Below are 22772 nucleotides of genomic sequence, written 5' to 3' on the forward strand. Positions count from 1 at the left end.
ACCCTTCATACCAATATGTCACTATCCAGCTCCCCCACTCCCCGGGGAGTTGGTCCCCATTTACCCTTCACTCCTCACTTTAAAAATCGGCCTTGTGCCTAATTTGCTCAGTGGGGGAGCAAATAAATACCTCAAAGTGTAGTATCTGTTCCGGCAGATACTGCAAGCAAAGACCATATGTGGGGGAAACCCCACATATAAGACCTTGGTCAATGTAGGGGCAACCCTTCATACCAATATGTCACTATCCAGCTCCCCCACTCCCCGGGAAGTTGGTCCCCATTTACCCTTCACTCCTCACTTTAAAAATCGGCCTTGTGCCTAATTTGCTCAGTGGGGGAGCAAATAAATACCTCAAAGTGTAGTATCTGTTCTTCAGATGCTACACTTCAATTTCTTGTTCTCTGTTAGTGAAGGAGAAATCCTTCACGACTGAGACAATATTTATTTTTTTGTTCCTTTTCTCCACATTAAAAAACAACCCTGGTGTCTAACTCTGTCCCGTGGGGAGGCATTGCAAATAGGAACTCTGAAGTGGAGCCACATTACTTTTTTCAGGCAACTCCAACAGCCAAGCTGGTGCCAAATGTATTGCTCACTGCCCGCTTGTGGAACTCTGTACCGCGGGCCTATTTTCCAGCTGGCTACAACACAGTTGTCTTCAAGTCCAACGTAAATAAGTTTTGTGAAGCCGTCCCGTTAAATAATCAAATTTTACCCAATTTTCACCAATACTGATCATTAAGCTATCGTCACTCATTGGAGTTTCGTTCAGATCTTCATAAGTGGTTACTCCTTTGTAAAAAGAAAAAAAAATCAGTGAGGTCGAGAAGGGAATCCTGATATCTGGGCAGGTCGGGATGTTCATACAAATTGCCCAGGCTTGCGCCCTATAGAGACCACTTCAGTTCCGCTGCATGCCGCATTAGAAACGACACGGGAAACAGCAATTACGAATAATACGCTATGAAGGATTGACGTAATCCTAGACGATACGAATTGCCTCCAACAGTGGGAGGGACTATTGAAACCACACTGATCAGCTATCACCCGCTTAAAATTGGTCAGCTTCTAACCAGAAAGATGCTAACCCGCACATAGTCTGCCTGATTCAATGGGTGCTTGGATAGGTGTATCAGAATTTGGGGGAATTTTGACACCCGTAACAGAAAACTGCGAATAAAATATAAAAAACTCGTAATTGCTATTTTTAAAGTGGATTATTTATTTTCTTTATGGAATATACTTCCAAAATAAACTATTTAAGTTGTTTAAAAAATAATAGAAATATTATTTTTTTATTTAAAAAAAAACAGTGTATGAAAAGTGCCTGCGTGCGTTCAGGCAGCCATTTTTTTTACGTAATGAAATCCATTGAATTTTACGAGTTAAATATTTTTTCAATTTTTAAACTTTAAAAATCTATCAAAATTTTTCTATTGGTTCAATTTTTACCATATTTTCAGGGTCAGTGTGAAACTTTATGCTCTTTCCAATAAACCGAACATAATATTTTAGACAAACGGGTTTTTCACCCCCCCTCATTTTGAAATGTCTATTTAGATTTAAATAATTAATTTATGTACCAAAGTTTTATATATCACAAATTGAAGATAAAAGATCAATAAATAAAATATTCAAATTTAAAACAAAAAAAGAATAGTTATGTGCAAATTTGCCTTTTTTTTTTTTTCGATAACCACGTTGATTTTTTTTTTAAGCGGAGGCTTAATTTATATGCTTAGAATTTTCCAGTCAATATTGGACGCTCAGGATATTTTTATCTATTTCATTTATTGCTTTCTTTGTTTCGATATTAAAAAAATATATCTCGATAATGAATATTTATAATATATTAAATAAAAAATTCAGGTATTTTTTTAAGATATAAAAAAAAAAATGGAAATTTGGTAAGGCGAATAATTTGTGATCGGTCAAAATCCATAATTGAAATGTTAACAGTTTTCAAGTATGGTAGCACATAAGGATTTGCAATTTGATATAGTTACTATCGAGATTACTACTGTGTTTTTACGTTTTTGATATAAATATTTATTTCACTTCGATGCTTCCGTATATGACACATTGAACTACTTCCGATTTTGTGAAATGGCGATTACAATTCCCGAAAAGACCGTTTTGCTCGAATATGTGTTTTAAAATCCTTTTATTTAAAACATAGATGGAATATAAAATATAAATATGGACAAATTCTTAGACATAAAGATTAGAGGCAGCCATAGCGTAGTAATTTTCAACAGGTAAGTGACGTTTTGGCAGTTATATATTTTTATTAGTTTTCTGTAACGTTAAATTTGTTGATTTTCGTGACATCTTGTTTACAGAAAAAACGATGAAAAACAAAAAAATTGTATATTTTTCGTTTAAAACTTTTATGATTTTAAAATTCGATCTTTGCTCATTTTATTGAAATAAAAATTAGGGTTTGAAATTACATTTTCTATATTGTTATAAGCTTGAAGACATGTAGAGTCTATTTAAATCAATTGTTAGCAATGGCGACTTCCCCCAAAATTCTGATACACCTAGTGCTTGGAGCTAATGAAAAAACAATAAATTAACTGAAAATCTTGCATCAAACAAGCAAAGAAAAGCAAAACATCTTGCGTGTAGCAGATTGGAATGGCAGGACATGTCATGGCCTCTTTGATGATTTATAAATGATCAACGACTCCAGAAAAACAGCTATCATCGACTGAGATCTCACAAGGATCATAATCGATATAACTGCACTACAGGAAACAAAACTCGAAGAATCAAGATACAAGAACAAAACTGAAGAATCAAAACTAATTCTCTACTCACCACAGTAGAACCATCATTCAATGGAACATCCCGAATCTTGTTTCTGCATCTGTTATCCACCTGAACATCCTAAACATCCTGAGCGTTTACACTCTCACACTATGCGCTCCAGCCGAGACCAAGTATTAATTCTATGATAATCTTGACACCATCATCAAAGATGTACATATCACAGAAAAATTTTATCTCATCGGTACGTTCAATGCTCTAGTGAGTCCTAACCAACTGCACCAAACACTTAAGTGTCGATAGACTGAATGAGAACAAACAGAGGTTCTTTCAGTTGTTCATAACTAACACATATTTTTACTATCAAGCCGCATCATCGAGTATCTTGGTGACATCCAAGATCCCCTCACTTGCACCAGCTGGACATTGTTATCATAGGAAAATGCTCATTGAACTGCGTTTTCACCACACGTAACTACTATAGTGCTGAGTGTGACACGACCACTCCCTAGTTGCTAGTTAAATTAGTTTCCAAAGTGGATCCTTCAAACCAATTGGAACCCCCACCTCGTATTAACAACAGGATGATAGCAAAACCAGGCCCACGCGAGTGCTTCGTCAACATAATCTAGCACAATCAAAATTAAAAAAATATAAGCAAAAAAAATGTCAATGAAAACTTTAATTTGCATAATATCGTTTAGCAGGTGGTGATCGATCTAGAAACTTCCTTCACTGCATTTTAAAGTCGCTAAAGTATATGTTACGGTCTTCAACGATGATTTGAACATTTATGGTTGAAGAGCAGTTTTACATTTGAATCTGAAACCACGTGCCTACCGTGAACAGACTTTAAAAATATAATTTCAAGTCAGAATGCGTGCTAAAACCCTTAACAAACTAACAAATTAATTAAACAATGAAAATTAAAAAAAATATTGTACTATTGATGTCATAAATAGCCTTACCGCAAAGAGACAAAGTGTGTGCTCTTTCTGTCCCCCACAGAAGAAGAAGAAGAAGAAGAGGAAGAAGAAGAAGAAGAAGAAGAAGAAGAAGAAGAAGAAGAAGAAAGAGAAAACGCATGAAGTGTATTTGGTTTTATACAAGAAGGCGTAAAGAACGTGATAAACCCACGTGGCTGGGCGAGATTTAAGACGGACAAAAGAACCCGGCTTGGAGGGAAAGGAGGAAGTTTTTCATTACCTCTTACGTGGGTGGAAACCTTACGATCAGTCGTGACCTTATAGAACAAGCTAATTCCCCGTTAACTAATAATCAAACGCAAATGGCATACAAAATGTTGGAAATTCGGCTGATTCCCGAATTTCATAGCGTTTCACCTAATCACACAGTGTCCGAACGGTTTGAACAATTAGAGTTGGTGTGTAAAATGTGTGGTGTTGACAACGTCGAACATGTTCTACCATTCAGAGGGGAGGGGCTCTGTAAGTATACCGACAATTAACCCGTAACCATAGAGAGGATTTAAAGCAAATGAAACAAGCTCTCTTTGTGGCTTTTGCACAAGACCCGTTTGTTGCATTTGACAAGTTTGTCTCTCGTTGTTTGCACCCTGGGGAAACTGTGGATGAATGTTTGGGTGACCTACAAGACCTACCACGTTTGATCGAAGAAAAAAACCTCTAAATGGCGCCTCAATTGTGCTTTCGTATCAATACTCCCCGCTTCGATTAGACAACTGCGCGAGTCCTCAAGGATGGAGCATATGACCTTAGAACGAATCCTTGCTATGACTCGAATTCTCATGACAGAAAAGGTAGAAGTTGGTGAGTTTGTTGCTGTGGCGGCCGTACGCCGTAAAATACTTCCTCGTATGCCTGTGGATCCACCTTCAAACCTTGAGTAACAGGGCGCATTTGAAGTGCAGTGCCACAAGTGTGGAAGCCCCAATAACTTTTCCAGAGACTGTCGGCAGCCCGGGGGGAGGGGTAGTAAGAAAAGTTTTTCCAGAGACACGCTGTTTTCGGTGCCAGCAACCAAGGACATATCGCATCGAGGTGTCCGGGAAACGAGACAAGAAGCGAGAGGCCAGCACTACTCCTTCGGGCCAAGATCAAAGTGTAGTATCTGTTCTTCAGATGCTACACTTCAATTTCTTGTTCTCTGTCAGTGGAGGGTAAATCCTTCACGACTGAGAATTTTTTTTATTTTTGTTCCTTTTCTCCACGTTAAAAAACGACCCTGATGTCTAACTCTGTCCCGTGGGGAGGCATTGTAAATAGGTACTCTCTTCCAACATAGACTAGAAAAAGTGCTCTCCGTAATAAAGTAAAAATCAATCGGGTAGATCGGATAGCATTGGTGAATTCTGAATACTCTTCATCCGTTGTGAGTGAGTTACTATGCCAACCCAAAGTACATAAAAGTACTACAATTCTCACGGCAGGCGGAAATCGCCTTATACGCCATAGTGTTGGCAGCATAACTTTAACAGTGACCAACACAAATCTCCCGAAGACTGACGTACTAGTGGTAAACAAAAAGTCATTGGGATTCGACCTCCCACTGGGAATGGACGTCAAGAACTCGGCGGCGTGCATATTGACGAAGAGGGTACATTTTGCTGAGACAACTTTTCTTCTGGGTGCTACAATAGAATTGGAACATTCTAACTTCGCGCAGAGTTCGACCAATGGCACATGACTGGGCGAGATTTGAGGCGGATAAAAGAACCTGGCTTGGAAGTAAAGGAGTTAGTTCTTCGTTATGTCGTGTGTGTGTGTGTGTGTGTGTGTGTGTGTGTGTGTGTGTGTGTGTGTGTGTGTGCGTGGAAAGCTTACGACAAGTCGTGACCTCGTAGAACAAATATAAACAAACAAACAAACAAACAAAAAAATAATGAAAACATTAATTTGCGTAATATCGTTTAGCAGATTTATAGACCGATCTAGAATCATCCTTCACTGCAGTATAAGGTCGCTAAAAAAGAATATATTTTACCTTCTTGAACGATGACTTGTACATTTACGGTTGAAGATCAGTTTTATATTCGAATTTGAAACCACATATAACATAGTGCATATGAGCGCGTAAGAAAAATATCAGCAGCAGCGAAAGATTGCTGCCCTGCAAAGAAATTAGCAGCAGTAGCCGAAAAACGCACAAATTAGGAAGAGTGCGCGAGAAGAAAAAGGAGAAAAATGCACCACGTGGTTAAGGCAGGAGCAAAAAAAAATGAACTTGTAAAGTCGAAGAAGAGTATGAGCCAGCTGTGGCCGTCATGCGGTCGAAGAAAAGATAATCGCGTTCAAGCAAGATGGACATGTGGTAGCGAAGCAAGAGATTTTTGAGTGACGTCGAGACAGAAGAGTAACGTGTAATAAAACTTTTGTAAAAAAAAAACAAAAAACAAAAAGAAAAAATGCCGACCCGGATTTTTATTTATTCATTTATTTTCCCCGTGTTTGTATGTAACGGCCAAGTTACACACGTGCCTATCGTGAAGAGACTTTTTAAAAAAATATATATATAATTTCAAGTCAGAATTCGTGCTAAAATCCTTAAAAACCTCGATGCCTCCGTTCAGTCTGAAGAGACAATGGATACCGCCTGTAAGAATAGTTGAGCGAGTAAGTATGAGACAAGGGTGGCGCAATCTCAAACCAAACCTCTCTTAAATAAATTCAGTCCAGTGGCAAGGAGAAGTGCTAGACAACTGGAAACAATGCCGAGATAAGCGGAGAACACGTACGGCACCTGAAATTCCCAAGTGGTCACCCATTTTACAACTGGTCAGCCTCAACGTTGCGTAACTTCAGTGACCTAACCGAAACCGGTGTGGCAACGTGATTATGTCGTATTAACAAATTAATAAATTAATAAACAATTAAAATGAAAAAAATATAAACAAAAATAATAATGAAAACATTAATTTGCATAATATTGTTTAGCAGATTCATAGATCGATCTAGAAACTTCATTCACTGCATTATAAAGTCGCTAAAGCAGAATATATCTTATGTTCTTTAACGATGATTTGAACATTTATTGTTAAAGAGCAGTTTTTTATTTGGATCTGAAACCACGCACCTACCGTGAAAATACTTTTTAAAAAATATAATTTCAAGTCAGAATGCATGCTTAACAAAAAAAATAATAATAAAAAATAAAATAAAAACAACCTTTACCTTGAACAAATTCCAAGAAAGCGTTTGATAATTTGTTTATTACTATTATATGTGGGAGACAACATTAAAAGTTTACCAAAATCTGATCAGCACAAAGATCCTAACTATGACGTCATAAAACGATAACAGCCGTCGCACTAAAAATAACCTATATTTCCATATTTCAAAACTGTAGCTGTTGCTTACAGAAAGCTGGCCAAGATCAAAGTGTAGTATCTGTTCCGGCAGATACTGCAAGCTATGACTAGCTATGACTAGCAAAGACCAGATGTGGGGGCAACCCCACATGCCTGACCTTTAACCAGCTCCCATTTCCCACCTCTCGGGAGCTGGTCCCCCCTTTCCCTTCCCCCTCCCTTCACTCCTCACATTAAAAATTGGCCTTGTGCCTAATTTGCTCGGTGGGGGAGCAAATAAATACCATCTGTTCCGGCAGATGCTGCACTTAAGATAATTTGTACCAGTCAATGGAGGGGAAACCCTCTATACTGGGACAATTATTATTTTTGGTAACCAGAGTGCCCCCTTTTTTGCCTACTTTTAGGGGAGCTGGTTTTAACCTCACATTAAAAACGGCCTTGTGCCTAATTTGCTCAGTGGGGGAGCAAATAAATACCATCTGTTCCGGCAGATGCTGCACTTAAGATAATTTGTACCAGTCAATGGAGGGGAAACCCTCTATACTGGGACAATTATTATTTTTGGTAACCAGAGTGCCCCCTTTTTACCTACTTTTAGGGGAGCTGGTTTTTACCTCACATTAAAAACGGCCTTGTGCCTAATTTGCTCAGTGGGGGAGCAAATAAATACCATCTGTTCCGACAGATACTGCAAGCTATGACTAGCAAAGACCAGATGTGGGGAAAACCCCACATGCCTGACCTTTAACCAGTTCCCATTTCCCACCTCTCAGAAGCTGGTCCCCTTTTTCCCATCCCCCTCCCTTCACTCCTCACATTAAAAATTGGCCTTGTGCCTAATTTGCTCGGTGGGGGAGCAAATAAATACCATCTGTTCCGGCAGATACTGCACTTAAGATAATTTGTACCAGTCAATGAAGGGGAAACCCTCTATACTGGGACAATTATTATTTTTGGTAACCAGAGTGCCCCCTTTTTGCCTACTTTTAGGGGAGCTGGTTTTTACCTCACATTAAAAACGGCCTTGTGCCTAATTTGCTCAGTGGGGGAGCAAATAAACACCATCTGTTCCGGCAGATGCTGCAAGCTATGACTAGCTATGACTAGCTATGACTAGCAAAGACCAGATGTGGGGGCAACCCCACATGCCTGACCTTTAACCAGCTCCCATTTCCCACCTCTCGGGAGCTGGTCCCCTTTTTCCCTTCCCCCTCCCTTCACTCCTCACATTAAAAATCGGCCTTGTGCCTAATTTGCTCGGTGGGGGAGCAAATAAATACCATCTGTTCCGGCAGATACTGCAAGCTATGACTAGCTATGACTAGCAAAGACCAGATGTGGGGGCAACCCCACATGCCTGACCTTTAACCTGCTCCCATTTCCCACCTCTCGGGAGCTGGTCCCCATTTTCCCTTCCCTCTCCCTTCACTCCTCACATTAAAAATCGGACTTGTGCCTAATTTGCTCGGTGGGGGAGCAAATAAATACCATCTGTTCCGGCAGATACTGCAAGCTATGACTAGCTATGACTAGCAAAGACCAGATGTGGGGGCAACCCCACATGCCTGACCATTAACCAGCTCTCATTTCCCACCTCTCGGGAGCTGGTCCCCTTTTTCCCTTCCCCCTCCCTTCACTCCTTACATTAAAAATCGGCCTTGTGCCTAATTTGCTCGGTGGGGGAGAAAATAAATACCATCTGTTATTCGGATGCTGCACTTCCATTTCTTGTTCTCTTTCGATGGAGGAGCAGTCCTTCACGACTGAGACAATTTTTAAAATTATTTTTGTACCTTTTCTCCACGTTAAAAAACGACTCTGGTGTCTAATTCTGCCCGTGGGGAGGCATTGTAAATAGGTACTATATATTTTGATATAATTTTTATACAAAGTCTTATACTAACTACATGGACAGGCGAAGTCATGACGTCATTAATGATGTCATAACGTACATGCACATTTCTAAAGATTATAGAACGCACAGTGTATTTTAAGACACACCTCATCACTAAATAACGGTGTCAGTTCAATAGTCACTATTTTCATTATCAGACACTGCTTCCTCACTCATATTGTCACGATGCATCTCTTGACATGGTCTGCATACCCGTGAACAGATAAGTCCGCGTCTTTTGCAAGTGCACTGAGGTGTACTACAACCACCATAATAGTTGCAGTGAATTATTTTCAGAAGTGTTTTTGCCGTAGGTGAAGTATCCGTCACCACTTGAACTAGATTGTTGTTCTGCAATTACCATTTCCATTCAGTAGTGTACATGGCCTCAGCATTGTCTATCCAAATCATCACTTGGTGGGTAAGTCTGAATGGCATGAGATATTTCATTACAAAGGAGGTCGGTGACAATCGTTCAGGTTTAACAAAGCTTTTGACTGAACCAACGTTTTGGAAGAGCCCTTCAGAACTACCTCCATTAGAAATGCACACGTATGTTATGATATCATTCATGACGTCATGACCGGTTTAGATTCAAGCTAATGTACCCGTCATATGGATATATATATGTGTGTGTGTGTGTGTGTGTGTATACATGTGTGTATATATATGTGTGTGTGTGTGTGTGTGTGTGTGTGTGTGTGTATACATATATATGTGTGTGTATATATATATGTGTGTGTGTGTGTATATATACATATATATATGTGTGTGTATATATATGCATATCATTCAACCACGGTAGTGGTTGAATATATGCTTAAGTCCGATATTGAATGAATCGAGACACATTCAAACCCCCACCACTAATTCCGTTCACAACCAAATTTCAAACAGGTTATATAGTTGGATAGAACACCTCATCAGCTACATTTTGAAAAGAAAATTTCGAAAATTGGTTCAGTAGAAAAAAAGTTACAACAAAATATGTGGTGGGTTCACAAACAGGAGAGTAAGTACATAAGTGACTAACGCTTTTTTTATTTTGCATAACTTTTTTTGTATATAAATATTATTTACTGCGAGTTTGCCAATATGACATGTTAGCGTAACGGTTAGAGTACCGGGGGTTGGTGGAAAGATTTTAGGTTCAATCCCGTGTATCGTTTTTTTATAATTAAAAAACCGAACTTTTTTTTAATAACTAATTTTTTATAACTCTCCTTATGATTTTATAGCAAAAAATGGTGAATTTATCGATTAAAAATATTAGTGAATTCTATGATATACATATTCTTTGAATGAACTCAAATTTTTCGTTATCACATTTGATGAAAAATGTAGTCCCATTTTGGCAATGCGTCTGACCAATGATGCTTTTGAACCCGCGACCAGCACTGCGAGTTCATCAGTAGCAGCCTGGGCATAAATATTCCTATTTTAAAACTCTTTTAAAAGAGGATTCAGCATACAGTTCCATAGTAAAGGTGATAAAATCCCACTTTGGGGGTTTCATTTAACTACTTCCCTTTTAACAGTTGCCCTCAGTAGTTCTACTTGAACTGTTCTGTGCCTCACCATATACTCAATCCATCGGATGAGTACTGATGGCACATTGAGTTCTCGTAGCGCCTTGAACATACTACTGAAGGGTATGTTGTCAAAAGCTCCAACGATATCTAAAAAGACACCGAGTGCCATCTTCTTTTTTGTTAGTTTACGCTCTATACAGATCACGATTTCATGAACCGCAGTCTCGGTAGAGACCCTGGCTCGGAACTACTGTGATTGAATGATAAATATTGCATAAATGTGTTTGAGAGCTAATTTTTTTGATAATCATTAATAAATATTATAAATTTATATATTAATACAATAGCAATGCCTGGAAAAATCATGGATTATATGGAAAAATGCGCGCATGAAAAGTAATATTCTTAAGATTTTATTAAACCTGGAAAAGTAAAGGACAAGAAATTCAACCTGGAAAAGTAAAGAACAAGATATTCTAGTAAAGAAAAAAATAAGAATTTTTTAGACTTAAAATATTGCAGCTAAAAATAAAATTTGAATATTGATAAATATTTTATTTATTATTTGCATATGTTGTTGTTTATTGTTGAGTTAGAAAGAATTAAATGATCCTAATTATGATATAATAAAACTATTAATTTTCATGTAAATTATAAAATTATTAATTCCATCTACTAACTAACTAACTAATGAATTAATTTTATTCAAACAACTTTCACTACATAAATATATGCAAATAATAGGGGGGAAATAAGTTCAATCCAGCGACTGACACCCTTTCTAACTCAACAATAAACAACAACAACATATGCAAATAATAAATAAAATATGTATCAATATTCAAATTTATCTCTGAGGAACTGCAATCATTTGTGCCCCCACGACGTGAGCACCCTCGACAAACCCGATAGGCTGCTAAATCCCACCCCCCACTGTAGAGATCCCTAGATGTAAAAGATCTTTTTACTCCAATAGTTTCTTCCCCAGAACCGCTAGACTCTGGAATTCCATTCCAGGTCCCTGCTTCCCCAACAGTACTGACGTGCAGAAGTTCAAGCGTAACGTTAACCGACATCTCGCTGCCCAAATCCCTACATAGTACCCCAGTAGTTGTTGCCCCTGATAGTAGCCCCCTACACCAAAGTAGCAATTTGTCTTGTTTGGGGTGAAAATGTAAAAAAAAAAAAAAAAAAAATTCTGAAAATTATATATATATATTCTATAATATAAAGCTGAACGCGCGCGCGTGTCTGGTCACGAATAGGCTCCTATATGGTTGACTATTTTAAAAAAACTGATTATATATAATAATAGAAGATGTGTCGAGGATCGGGAATGCGTATGTTTGATTTGGCAGAACGGTGGTTCATAAAAATTGTGGAAACAGTATGGAAAAAAAAAAAAAAAAAAAAAAAAACGTTTACAAGTGTTTTTGATATAGATGTACATATGTATACTTTGATAAGTATGTTTCAACTTAAATAGGGACGGTATAATAAAATTGTGGGGTCTGCGTTCGCGCCTGCACTTAATGGAAATATGGCACAAACTTTAACAAAAACTTTTCGTATCTATTTGCATAAGTATACTTTGATAATTATGTTTCAGTTTGAAGAAATATGGTATAATAAAAGTATTGGGTGTTCGTTCGCGCCTGACCTCCATGATGTAAATATGTCACAAAGTTTAAAAAGTTTTTTTAAAAGGGGTGAGGGTCCACAATTACACCTTAACTTTAATATTAATTTACGTTAGCTTTTATTTATTTTTGGAGTTGAATCATATTGTGTCGAATAAATTCACCTCATAAATTCACGTTCTTATTAAAGTAAAAGCAAAAAAAAAAAAAAAAGTCGGAACTTTAGACAATTCTCGACACAAATTTCGCATAACTCTGTTTTTTTCCTTCTTTACTTGCGCGTGGTACTCTTTCGAAAATAGATAAATAGATAAATAATAAAAATAAGAACGTTACTTGTTATCGTGTCAAAAGAAGAAAAAATTCTGCTCACGTGATTTCGTGTCTTTTTAAAAACAATTACATAACTTTTTTATTTTTATTTATATATCTGTTTAAGCTTTTTTTTTTCAGTGTACTAGAAGGAATTCAGTTGATTACAACCCTTTCTTCGTTTACTTTACAATAGTACAACCTTGAATCCGACGGCGCAATACAACACCGTTCAATACTGTAAAACTGAAACGAAGCTGTTCTGCTTGAAAAAGGCGCCATTTCTTCTTATTCATATTTATATCGATTCTTTGCTTTAAAAAACTAAAGTAATTACGTGTTTACTTTTTTAATATCCCGTTTTGCTGTTTCGGATTATTTTACTAAAGTAAGTAAAGCTTCATTATTTTTCCAAACTGTTTTTGTTTCTTTGTTTTTCGATATTTCGTCGATATTATTTAGTAAGAGTGTTTAGTAGAAAAGCCAACAAACGCCTACCCGAAAAATAAATATACAAGAAATAAATGTTACCATAGTCAATAAAAGTTCAGTTCATGTTTTTTTTGTTTTGAAATAGTTTTTAATGCTCTGTACTTGAAATAATTTTAGCGAACCGAAATTAAAACGAAATTTGAGGCGATAACTACTTAAATGAATTTTTATATAAACTACACATGTCATAATCGAATATTTCTCAAACTCAATATAACGGAAAACATTAAAATATGTTTATAAATATTTGTTACGTTGACGGAACTCTCTTAAATTGTTAACACAGAATGCCCAGGTGCCCCTCCTTCAAATTGAAAACGGGGCTCTCCATTTCAAAGTAGTTTCGTGTATTAAAAAAATTTTTTTTTTTTTTTACAAACTACTTAAAAATATAAACCAATGAACTTTTCTACCATAAAAGTAACTTTTATTGACTATGGTAACATTTATTTCTTGTATATTTATATTATTATGTATATAACATTTTCTCTTTGTAAGGAAACATCATTTTGTTGGTCACTCTTGGCTACAAATGGAAAGTTGATATAAAAAAATATATTTTCGCGAAAATTGTCTTTACTTTCATCATATTTTGCTTAGGGTAAAATTTTTGAGTATCAAAACCTATCTCTTTACAACCCCCTCCTTTTCATAACCTATCATACTTTCATCAATCACAGTCCATTTTCTGTAGGCTATTTTTTTTTAACCCAGTCAACGACGGGTACTTCTGCTAGTATATATATATATATATATATATATATATATATATATATATATATACATACATATATATATATATATATATATATAAGAAAAAAACCCCAGAATTATTTATATATTTATCATTTCGTCTTTATTTCAAGACTTTCTCGGTATGATTGATGTAAAGAAATAGAATACAAGTACAATATGATTGTAATATGAGATTTTCTTGTTCTTTTTCATCACGTAACATAATTGCTAGAATTCAAAATATATAGTGCGTTAATAGCATGGAATGAGTATTTTTTTCTTCAAACGACACATTACCGTTAGAATTAAAAACTTCCGTGCAATATTAATGTTTTAAATATGTGTGTTCTGTTTAATAAACGAAGTCGCTAGAATTCCAAGTATTTGCTGTGTTTACGAATAAAAATATTAATAGCGATATTATTTGTGAGGCGGGGGGGGGGAGGCGGTGGAATATATCTTGAGTCGAGGATAATGCTTCATTTTCTATTCTTCGCATTTTAGACGCGTTACCGCATCTCTCCAAGAGGTCTGCACCTATCAGTTTGTCTGTCACATGTAATTTTAAGGTGTTATTTTCGTTGGTCTGTCACATTTAAATCTGTAACAGGGTTTTCGTTGGTCTGTCACGTGTAATATTTAAATATTATTTTCATAGTTAAATGCAGAGATTAAATGGACGTATCTTAAAAATAGATAGAATGGACGTATCTTAAGAACATCCGATTCAAAATAGCTTTACTTTTCGTTTGACTTTGAGAACCTCGGGATGATCGATATTCTGCGTTGTGTCTTTTTTTTTTCATAATTGAATTCTGTTTTATTGGTTGACTATGCAATATTTTTTTTGTGGAGTTAACCGACGTTGAGAAAAATAGGCGTTTATCGCAGAGATTGGAATTTGATAAAGTAATTTGCACTGGAATGGAATTTGATCAGATAGTCTTAAATAACCTTAGTATATTACCAACTAAAGAGAAAAAAAAAGAGAGAAAAGAACAAAGAAAAGATAGACGAAGAATAAAAAGGAAAAGTGAAAAGAAGAAAAGACAGACAAAAGGGAATACGTTTTCCTGCTTTCCAACTGACTACAATATGGTTGTCTTCAAGTCCAACGTAAACAAGTTCTTGATGAGCCGTTCCACTTAAGTTAACAAATTTACCGAATTTCCATTACTAACGATTACTACATTGTTCAATTGATTACTTTACACTCTTAACCCTTATCCTCGAGTGGTCTCTGGCCTTGATAAGTGGTTATGCCTATGTAAAAAAAAGAATACTGAATGATTGTGCGTATGCTTGTGAGACTTTTTAAAAAAAATGAAAATCGCTGAAAACAAGGCGTGAAGCCACTTGACGTAAGGACCTAACAAGGACGAAAAATGATTATCTAAAATACAGGAGATGCATATTCGCCCTAGTCTTGAAAAAATCTAGGGTATAGATAGGAGAAAAACAGTCAGTAAGAAAAAATGTTCAACAAACAACATTGTTGGAAAGAAGTTACTAAAATAGAAAGCTGTATTGCAATGATGTATCAAAATAGCGAATTGATGAAGACCAGTAGACCACCGAACTAAACGAGCTGGAACAAAAGAAGATGGTGTTGGCGTCTAACTTCGTGACTTTCAGGAAAATCTCCGTTTCTACGAAGCCTAAATGTGTCAGGGTGAAGTAATAAAAAGTTTCGATAGAAATTCCTACGCCGAATAGCCTGATTAGACAGCGGATGACCAAAGAACATTATGAGCGTTGCCCTCCGCCAGAAAACATAGAAACGAATGTTTATCACTGCTACGATTATGTCTATAAAAAAAAACCATATAAGACACAAGCTGTTCTTACTGGAATCACATTTAGAATATCTAAGTAACCAATACCGAACGCCACATCACCACGAATGCATTTGGTGCGTTCAATAATAGCCACTGTCAACATCAATTGCGGAACTCGTTCACTTGGCGCCCAAATCAGTGCTGGCCATTTCTGGAATGACATCTTTTAACTTGTTCATTGCGATATCATGCTGGTTCTGTGCAGTTTTAGATCCATCGTCCTCTGCTTTCAGAAGTGTCAGTTTATTGCTTATCGCCTGAGACGGTGAGGAATGCTGACGGGGCTGCCTAGGCATTTTTTGGCAGATAAGTGCTCTTCATTGAAGGCGCTGACTCTTCAATCCTACTTTTGTGGCCTTGTGTCACATTTCTCATCGTGGGAGAGCGATAAATACCCATCAACTACGACCTTTTATCACATCTAACGCTCTTAACAAAAAAAAAAAAACTTAAAAAATCACCTAAAAAAAGCTAAATAACTCGTTTCAAATTGAAGAATATAATTGGAGTTGTCGATTTTCAACTTTATTAAAACGTGCAAACAAATACAGTTTAAAAACTAAAATGACTTTAACGCATCTTGGGTAACACCGGGTAGATACAGGTATGTAGATTCCTGGTCGAATGAAGATTAAGATGGGTTGTTCTTTCATTCGTCTTTTCATTAAAATTTATTTGACTAAAAATCAAAATAAAACATTGCACATAAACTACAAAAGACTTCCAGTCGAACCTGGACATAACTATCATTGGATTTTGACTTTTGAAAACTTTGTAGAGATCTGGAACTAAGACATATTCAACCAGTACTTGTTTATTTACATTTATGATTTATTATACAAACGAATTTTGGGTGAAAACATTATTACGTACTTTATTATTACGTGTTATGGCGAAACTAGTATAAATTTCAAAAATTACGAAAATTGTCCAGTAGATGTGCTAGGTGTATTTTTAACAACAAAAAGAAAATCATTCACAATTACGATCAGTTTAAAAATAACGGGCGCTTAATTTAACTCAATTTAAGTCAATTTAAGTTAAGGGAGATATTTCAGTTCGTCATGCTGAATTGGTTGCACAACTGTTCCATGTAAAACACGCGATAAAACTCGGTAATTAGATAAATTCACATTTATATTTATTTTTTCTACTGGATCATTTTTCGTAATTTTTGGAATGTATACTAATTTCGCCATGAGGTGTACGTACATAATAAAGTTTTCACTTGAAATGCGTTGGTTTAAAAGTTCACCAATATAAACAAACAATATTCAGTCTTTAGAAATAGTCGCAAAAATTCTGTCCGCCATTTTTGATTTTTAGTCTAACGTAATATATTTGACTGAACTTTTAAATTGAAATAAAGAAAAAACTTTAAAATATTTTAAACACACAAAAATAAAACTGATTCATGTAAGTAGAAAAGTAACTGTTATTGGTTTCGGTAACACTTATTAATTGATTATTTTTATTCGTCTGTTGGAAACTCTTAACAATCACAAAATTAACAAAATCTTTTAATGAACATTTTGGTTTTAATTTTTTAAATTATTTTTTTACTTATATTTATATACCAGCAAGGTAACTCGACGTTGCTCAGAATCGAATAATGATCAACGAATATTTCATACTCTCATATTTTTATTGTCATCGAAATTGGTGAAATTAACCATTTTACCATCAAATCGATCGATTGCCTGCTCTAGTTGGGGCCTCTCACAGTGACTAAGTTCATAATACATTGTAGTCTACATTACACTGTAGAGAACCTACTGTTGATTTTATAAAATTATATATATATATATGTATATATATATATATATATATATATATATATTAGCTTGAATTAAAGTTTAAAATGCAAAAGTCCAGTATCATACTTCAATTGTGCTCTAAACAGAAACAGAAACTTATCTTACACATCCTATTGCTTTCCTTTCTTTTCTCTCTCATCAAACATTTTTTCTTTGTAGCAGTCACGTGATCGCGATCTATTTCCTTTTACATTTATATGTAATCACCTGCGTACTGTTTAGTACTTGTTTTGGTTGGCTAAAACCGGCATGTCCAAATTCATGTATGAATACATCAGACGATCAAAAGCTTCTGCGCATGCTCACCTTTTCCCGCTTTCTGCCCAGCTCTGTCGCATCAGATATGATTAGTTCCAGTCGAGACGCCAATGTAAACAGTTATATAGTTTTTAGCTCATTTTTTCGCCATGGTAAGACAAGATACAAATTTGCGTTCGAAACTAAAGTCCCAGACTCAATTACATTTCTATAGTAGGTGTCGGCCGAGTTAATCTATTTAACTCATAATCCAGCATTTTTGTGTTACTATCTTATGGTTTCTGTTTAACGAAACGACTAAATAAAGTTGATCTGATTATAGAAAAGATGCTGGTACTTTTACATTGAATTCTGGTGATCCTTTTTTTCTCTTCTCATTTTAAGCAATCTCATGAATACAGACACAACCGCGTTAATCGAATTTATAACTCTAACAAGTATCTTAATCAACCGACCAATGTCTTCTTTCACCTAAAGTCATTCATCTGCGTACTTCAGAAATCAGACTCGTATATGTTTATGCAAATTATATAATTCTTACCATCCTGGTCTTTTAGTTTCCTGCTTTTATGCTGGCCGATTTACTTAAGCTCACAACATATTGCGAGTACCGGTTTCTAATCGCAACGAAAACTGTTTATTTTTTTTTTTTTATTACATTTTCACCCCAAACAAGGCACATTGCCACTTTGGTGTAGGGGGCTACTATCAGGGGAAACATCTACTGGGGCACTATGTAGGGATTAGGGCAGCGAGATGTTGGTTCACGTTGCACTTGAACTTATGCATGTCAGTACAGCTGGGGAAGCAGTGACCTGGAATGGAATTCCAAAGTCTAGCAGTTCTGGGGAAGAAACTACTGGAGTAGAAATATCTTTTACATCTAGGGATCTCTACAGTGTGGGGGTGGGATTTTGCAGCTTGTCGGGTCTGTCGAGGGTGTTCACGTCGTGGGGGCACAAGTGCTTGCAGTTCCTCAGAGCATTCACCATTATAATACTTGTAGAACAGGCAGAGGGATGCAACGTTTCGACGATGGGACAGAGGCTGAAGTTTTGATGCGAGTTTAGGGCCTAGAGAAAATACTAGCAGATATATTTTTTTCTCGGTAGCAAATGACACTTTCTTTCATACTGGTTTCCTGTATTCCAAGCAAAACAATCTCTGTTTTCGTTGCGAATGTAATACCCCCCCTACGCCATTCACTTCCAGATTCCAGCTTCAGTTCATCACTCTTACTAGAAGATCAGTGGAGCAGAGCAACTTCATTGACAAGTAGACAAAACAAATCTAATAATTATCTATCCCCCCCTCCCCTACGTTCGGACGTCAAAATTATTTCACACTCTCCTTATGAGGAAGCCCATCTGTTGCATGCAAGCAATAGATCCAGTAAAGCTAAAGCTGCTTTCAGGTCTGCCAGCAACCACTGTAAAAGAGTAATAAAAAATGCAAGAGAGCTATATGCCCAGTCTGTTAAATCCAAGGTAGCTGATCAGCGGCTTGGATCCCACCAGTTTTGGCAAATAACAAATAGGATCCTGAACAGAAGTGTGCGTTCTATCCCAACCATTATCAATGGACCAGAGGTCATCTCGTCAGCGTCAGACAAGGCCAAACTATTTGCAAAGAACTTTGCAGCTAATTCTACCCTATGCGACGAAAGCCATCAACTCCCCATATTTTCTCCTATAACACAGAACAAGCTAGGTAACATACAAATATCCGTGCATGAGGTCGCCAAGCTAATAAAAAACCTAGATTCCAGTAAAGCAACTGGCCCTGATGGCATCCCAATTATAGTGTTAAAAAAGCTTCAACCAGAACTTGCTCCCATACTTACGAAACTATTTAAGCGCTGCCTTAAGGAGAAGTGCTTTCCGATCCCTTGGAAGACCTCATCAGTTTGCCCTGTATTTAAGAATTCAGGTGATAAGTCATCTCCCTCTCAGTACAGACCAATAAGTCTCATGTGTGTTATGAGTAAGTTGCTGGAATCCATATTAAATAGAGAAATAGTCAACCACCTCAGCAGGAATAACCTTCTTAGTGACACACAATATGGCTTCCGCTCTGCAAGATCTACCGCAGATGTGCTGACGGTTATATCCCACAGGATTAGTGAATCTCTTGACAAAGGCTTCCTTTCTAGGGCAATTGCTCTTGACATATCAAAGGCCTTCGACAAAGTATGGCATAAGGGTCTACTTCACAAGATTTCCAGCTACGGTATAACTGGGAATGTTTTCTCAATCATTAAATCATTTCTCTCCGATAGGTTCATAAGAGTAGTGGTAGATGGACAAAAATCGGAGGCCTGCAATATAAATGCCTCTCTCTGAGCCCAACTCTCTTCCTGATCTACATCAATGACCTCCCTAAACACATACTTAAATCATTCGTTGACATCTATGCTGATGACACGACCATCTACGGCAACACATCAAAGGCTGTAAATGACAAAGTTCTCTCTGATTCTCTCTCCTCTGATCTCGAGCGCGTGGTTCAGTGGGGGAAGATGTGGCTGGTTACCTTTAATGCATCCAAAACCAAACTCCTATCCTTACATCATCAACGCTCTGATCCCCAGCTGGCATAAATTGTGATGGATGGCTCTCGTCTGGGTGAGACCCCGTGTTTTGACAAGCTTCTGGGTTTGACCTTTACTCCTGATCTGAAATTGAACACGTACATCAAGTTTGTTGCCAAGGTCGCTGGAAAGATGGTGGGATCCTTCTACCGCTCCAGAAGATATCTCACTACTGATGCAATTCTCTATCTATATAAAAGCCAAGTACGTCCAAGGATGGAATACTGTTGCCATATCTGGGCAGGAGCGGCCAAAAACAGCCTATCATGCCTTGACAGAGTACAAAATAGACTTCGTGGCTTAGTGGGGGATGCCCTTTTCTCTACCCTGCAACCTCTCTCCCACAGAAGAGATGTTGCGAGCCTATCCTTGTTTTATCGTTATTTTCATGGCAGGTGCTCGTCTGAACTCCAATCTCTGGTCCCACCTCGCCAATCTTTCACGAAAAACACCCGTCTAGCTGAAGCCACTGTGAAAAATTTCCCCCACTCTATATCTGTGCCTAAATCAAAACGCGGATTCCATGAACAAAGCTTCTTTCTTAGAACTGCACGCCTGTGGAACTCTGTTCCGTCTGCCTGCTTCCCTCCGGACTACAACTTGGATGTCTTCAAGTCCAATGTTAACAAACTCCTAATGAACCGCCCCCTTAAGTAAACACTTCATCAAATCTCCACACTAACGTAATGTACTTGCAATAACCCTTATCCCTGAGTGGCTTCCGTGCCTTGATAAGTGGTGATCACTGTGTAAAAAAAAATACTCTGTACTTAAAAAAGATAATTAATTACTCGAATAAAATGCAATTGAATTTTTGGAATCCATGTCACAGTAGTAGTAGTAGTAGTAGTAGTAGTAGTAGAAATAGCAGCAGCAACAACAACAACAACAACAACAACAGAGAAACAGTTTTTAAACAATTCGATATTTACTATATTCAATCTCGGTTGATCGAACTTCAGCCAATTAGAAGCAATCACCTTCTGGAACCGAGCACCTGTTTTTGCTATTAACACAATCTAGTACACATTCATTGTTCTCAAGCGTCAGTGAAAACTCCATCTTTCCACAGAAGTTTTGTTATTCACAACACCGTGTTGCTAACGCGCAAACGAACTCTGCCGTAGCCGCTGGCATTTTGGCAAAATAACATAGTCACAGCCATAGACGTACTTTTAACATAACATTTTCATCGTCTAGACCTTTTTTCATTAACTTATTGCGTTTGTTTATTCAAGATGTAAATAAAGTTGGTATATTACGGATAAACCTAGTCATAACGCTATTATTTGGAAAGCCATTTTTAACATGGGGAGGGGGTTGTAACTATTCTGTGCTTCCACCACACAATTTAATAATAAAAAAGATATCGTGAAATTTGAATTTAACGCAAAAAAAAAAAATATATTTAAAAATAGCGCGGTAACAAAAGTGCATATAATTTATTTTTTAAATGCTTTTATAACGTAAATGAAAGTTATTTAAAAACGAAAGGGGCACATTCTGCTGGTGACATAGATTTAAATGTATTTTACACTGAAAAATGACTAATTTTTTCTTGCTTCAATAACGTATCAATAAGTAACGTTTCTTTGTATGCTTAAATAATTGCGTAATGCCTCAACAGATATCAGCTAAAATTATTATTACATTCACACAAAACGGTCTTGCATATAAAATTAAATCTCTGTAATTAAAACAGTAGAAGTATGTATATGTGTCTGTGCGTAAATATTTAACCGATGAACTCTTAAACTACTAGTCACATTACACTGAAATTAACAGGTAATAGTAATCATACACCAAGGATTATAACAAGTAAAATCTTTGGATGGATAAATAACGAGTGCAGAAGGCAAGTTGAAATGCAAACTGTTCATTTCAACTTGCCAACATTTATTAGATTGCGTATGCGTAAAACTAATCAGAGCTAAAAGTGGTTTAATTTAAAAATGTTCTTATCTGTCGGCATGGTAAGCTCAAACGGTACGGAACGCGGTTGGAGCATTAAATGTTTTGGTTTCGATTCTAGCTGATGGTACCCAAGTCATTTTGTACTTTTGAAATCACTACTATGTATTAGGTACAATAGAGAATTAGCTCTGTAAGAATAAATATGAAATCTGCATGAATTAAAATACTTTTAAGCGTATTTTACGACCAGCAAGGTCGGGCGCCTCCTGCTAATTTTAAAATATAACTAGCAGGGGTTACCCGGCGTTGCCTGGGTGATAGGCCCCCTTCCCACTCCGAGGGGTAACAAAAAAAGTCACCCCTCTGGATTTACATGCTTGGTGCCGGCCTCCCCCCTTCAGGGAGAGATAATCTCCAACTCCACCTTCAAGGAGGAGGGTGCCTGGAGGCTTCTCCTCCCCTCAAAGAAAAAAGTCACCTCCTCCTGGCCTCTTCGCCCCCCCCCCCTTGGGGGGACACCGGCTCCCTCCTTTAGGGGGAGAAACTGCCAAGCTCCCCCCTTTCGGGTGAGAAAATGCCAGGCTTCCCCTTTTGGTGGGGGGGATGGTGGCGTGGCCTTCGTTATAAAGATGGCCGGCCAGCTGAAAAAATGACGTCATCGCCGAGGTCCCAACAAGCAAGATA

General features: G+C 37.0%; 1 protein-coding gene and 1 long non-coding RNA gene across 3 annotated transcripts in view; one reads left to right on the top strand and one right to left on the bottom strand.

Moving 5' to 3' along the window:
- The window catches only part of LOC145297539 (uncharacterized), a 442212-nt gene that overhangs the window by 373146 nt on the left and 46294 nt on the right, over nucleotides 1-22772 (top strand). The window lies entirely within an intron of this gene.
- Nucleotides 1-22772, bottom strand: part of LOC145297533 (uncharacterized) — a 146192-nt gene that overhangs the window by 39210 nt on the left and 84210 nt on the right. Inside the window, exon 1 of one of the 2 annotated variants that reach the window (XM_080143480.1) lies at nucleotides 6927-7265. The exons of the other annotated variant lie outside the window; for it this stretch is intronic. The gene's annotated coding sequence lies outside the window, so the exon portion shown is untranslated. Of the gene's footprint in view, nucleotides 1-6926; nucleotides 7266-22772 lie in introns of those variants that run through there. 2 annotated transcript variants of the gene reach the window in all.

The sequence above is a fragment of the Euprymna scolopes genome, chromosome 18, assembly GCF_053919585.1.
Source record: "Euprymna scolopes isolate OS-2025 chromosome 18, ASM5391958v1, whole genome shotgun sequence".
NCBI lineage: Eukaryota > Metazoa > Mollusca > Cephalopoda > Sepiida > Sepiolidae > Euprymna > Euprymna scolopes.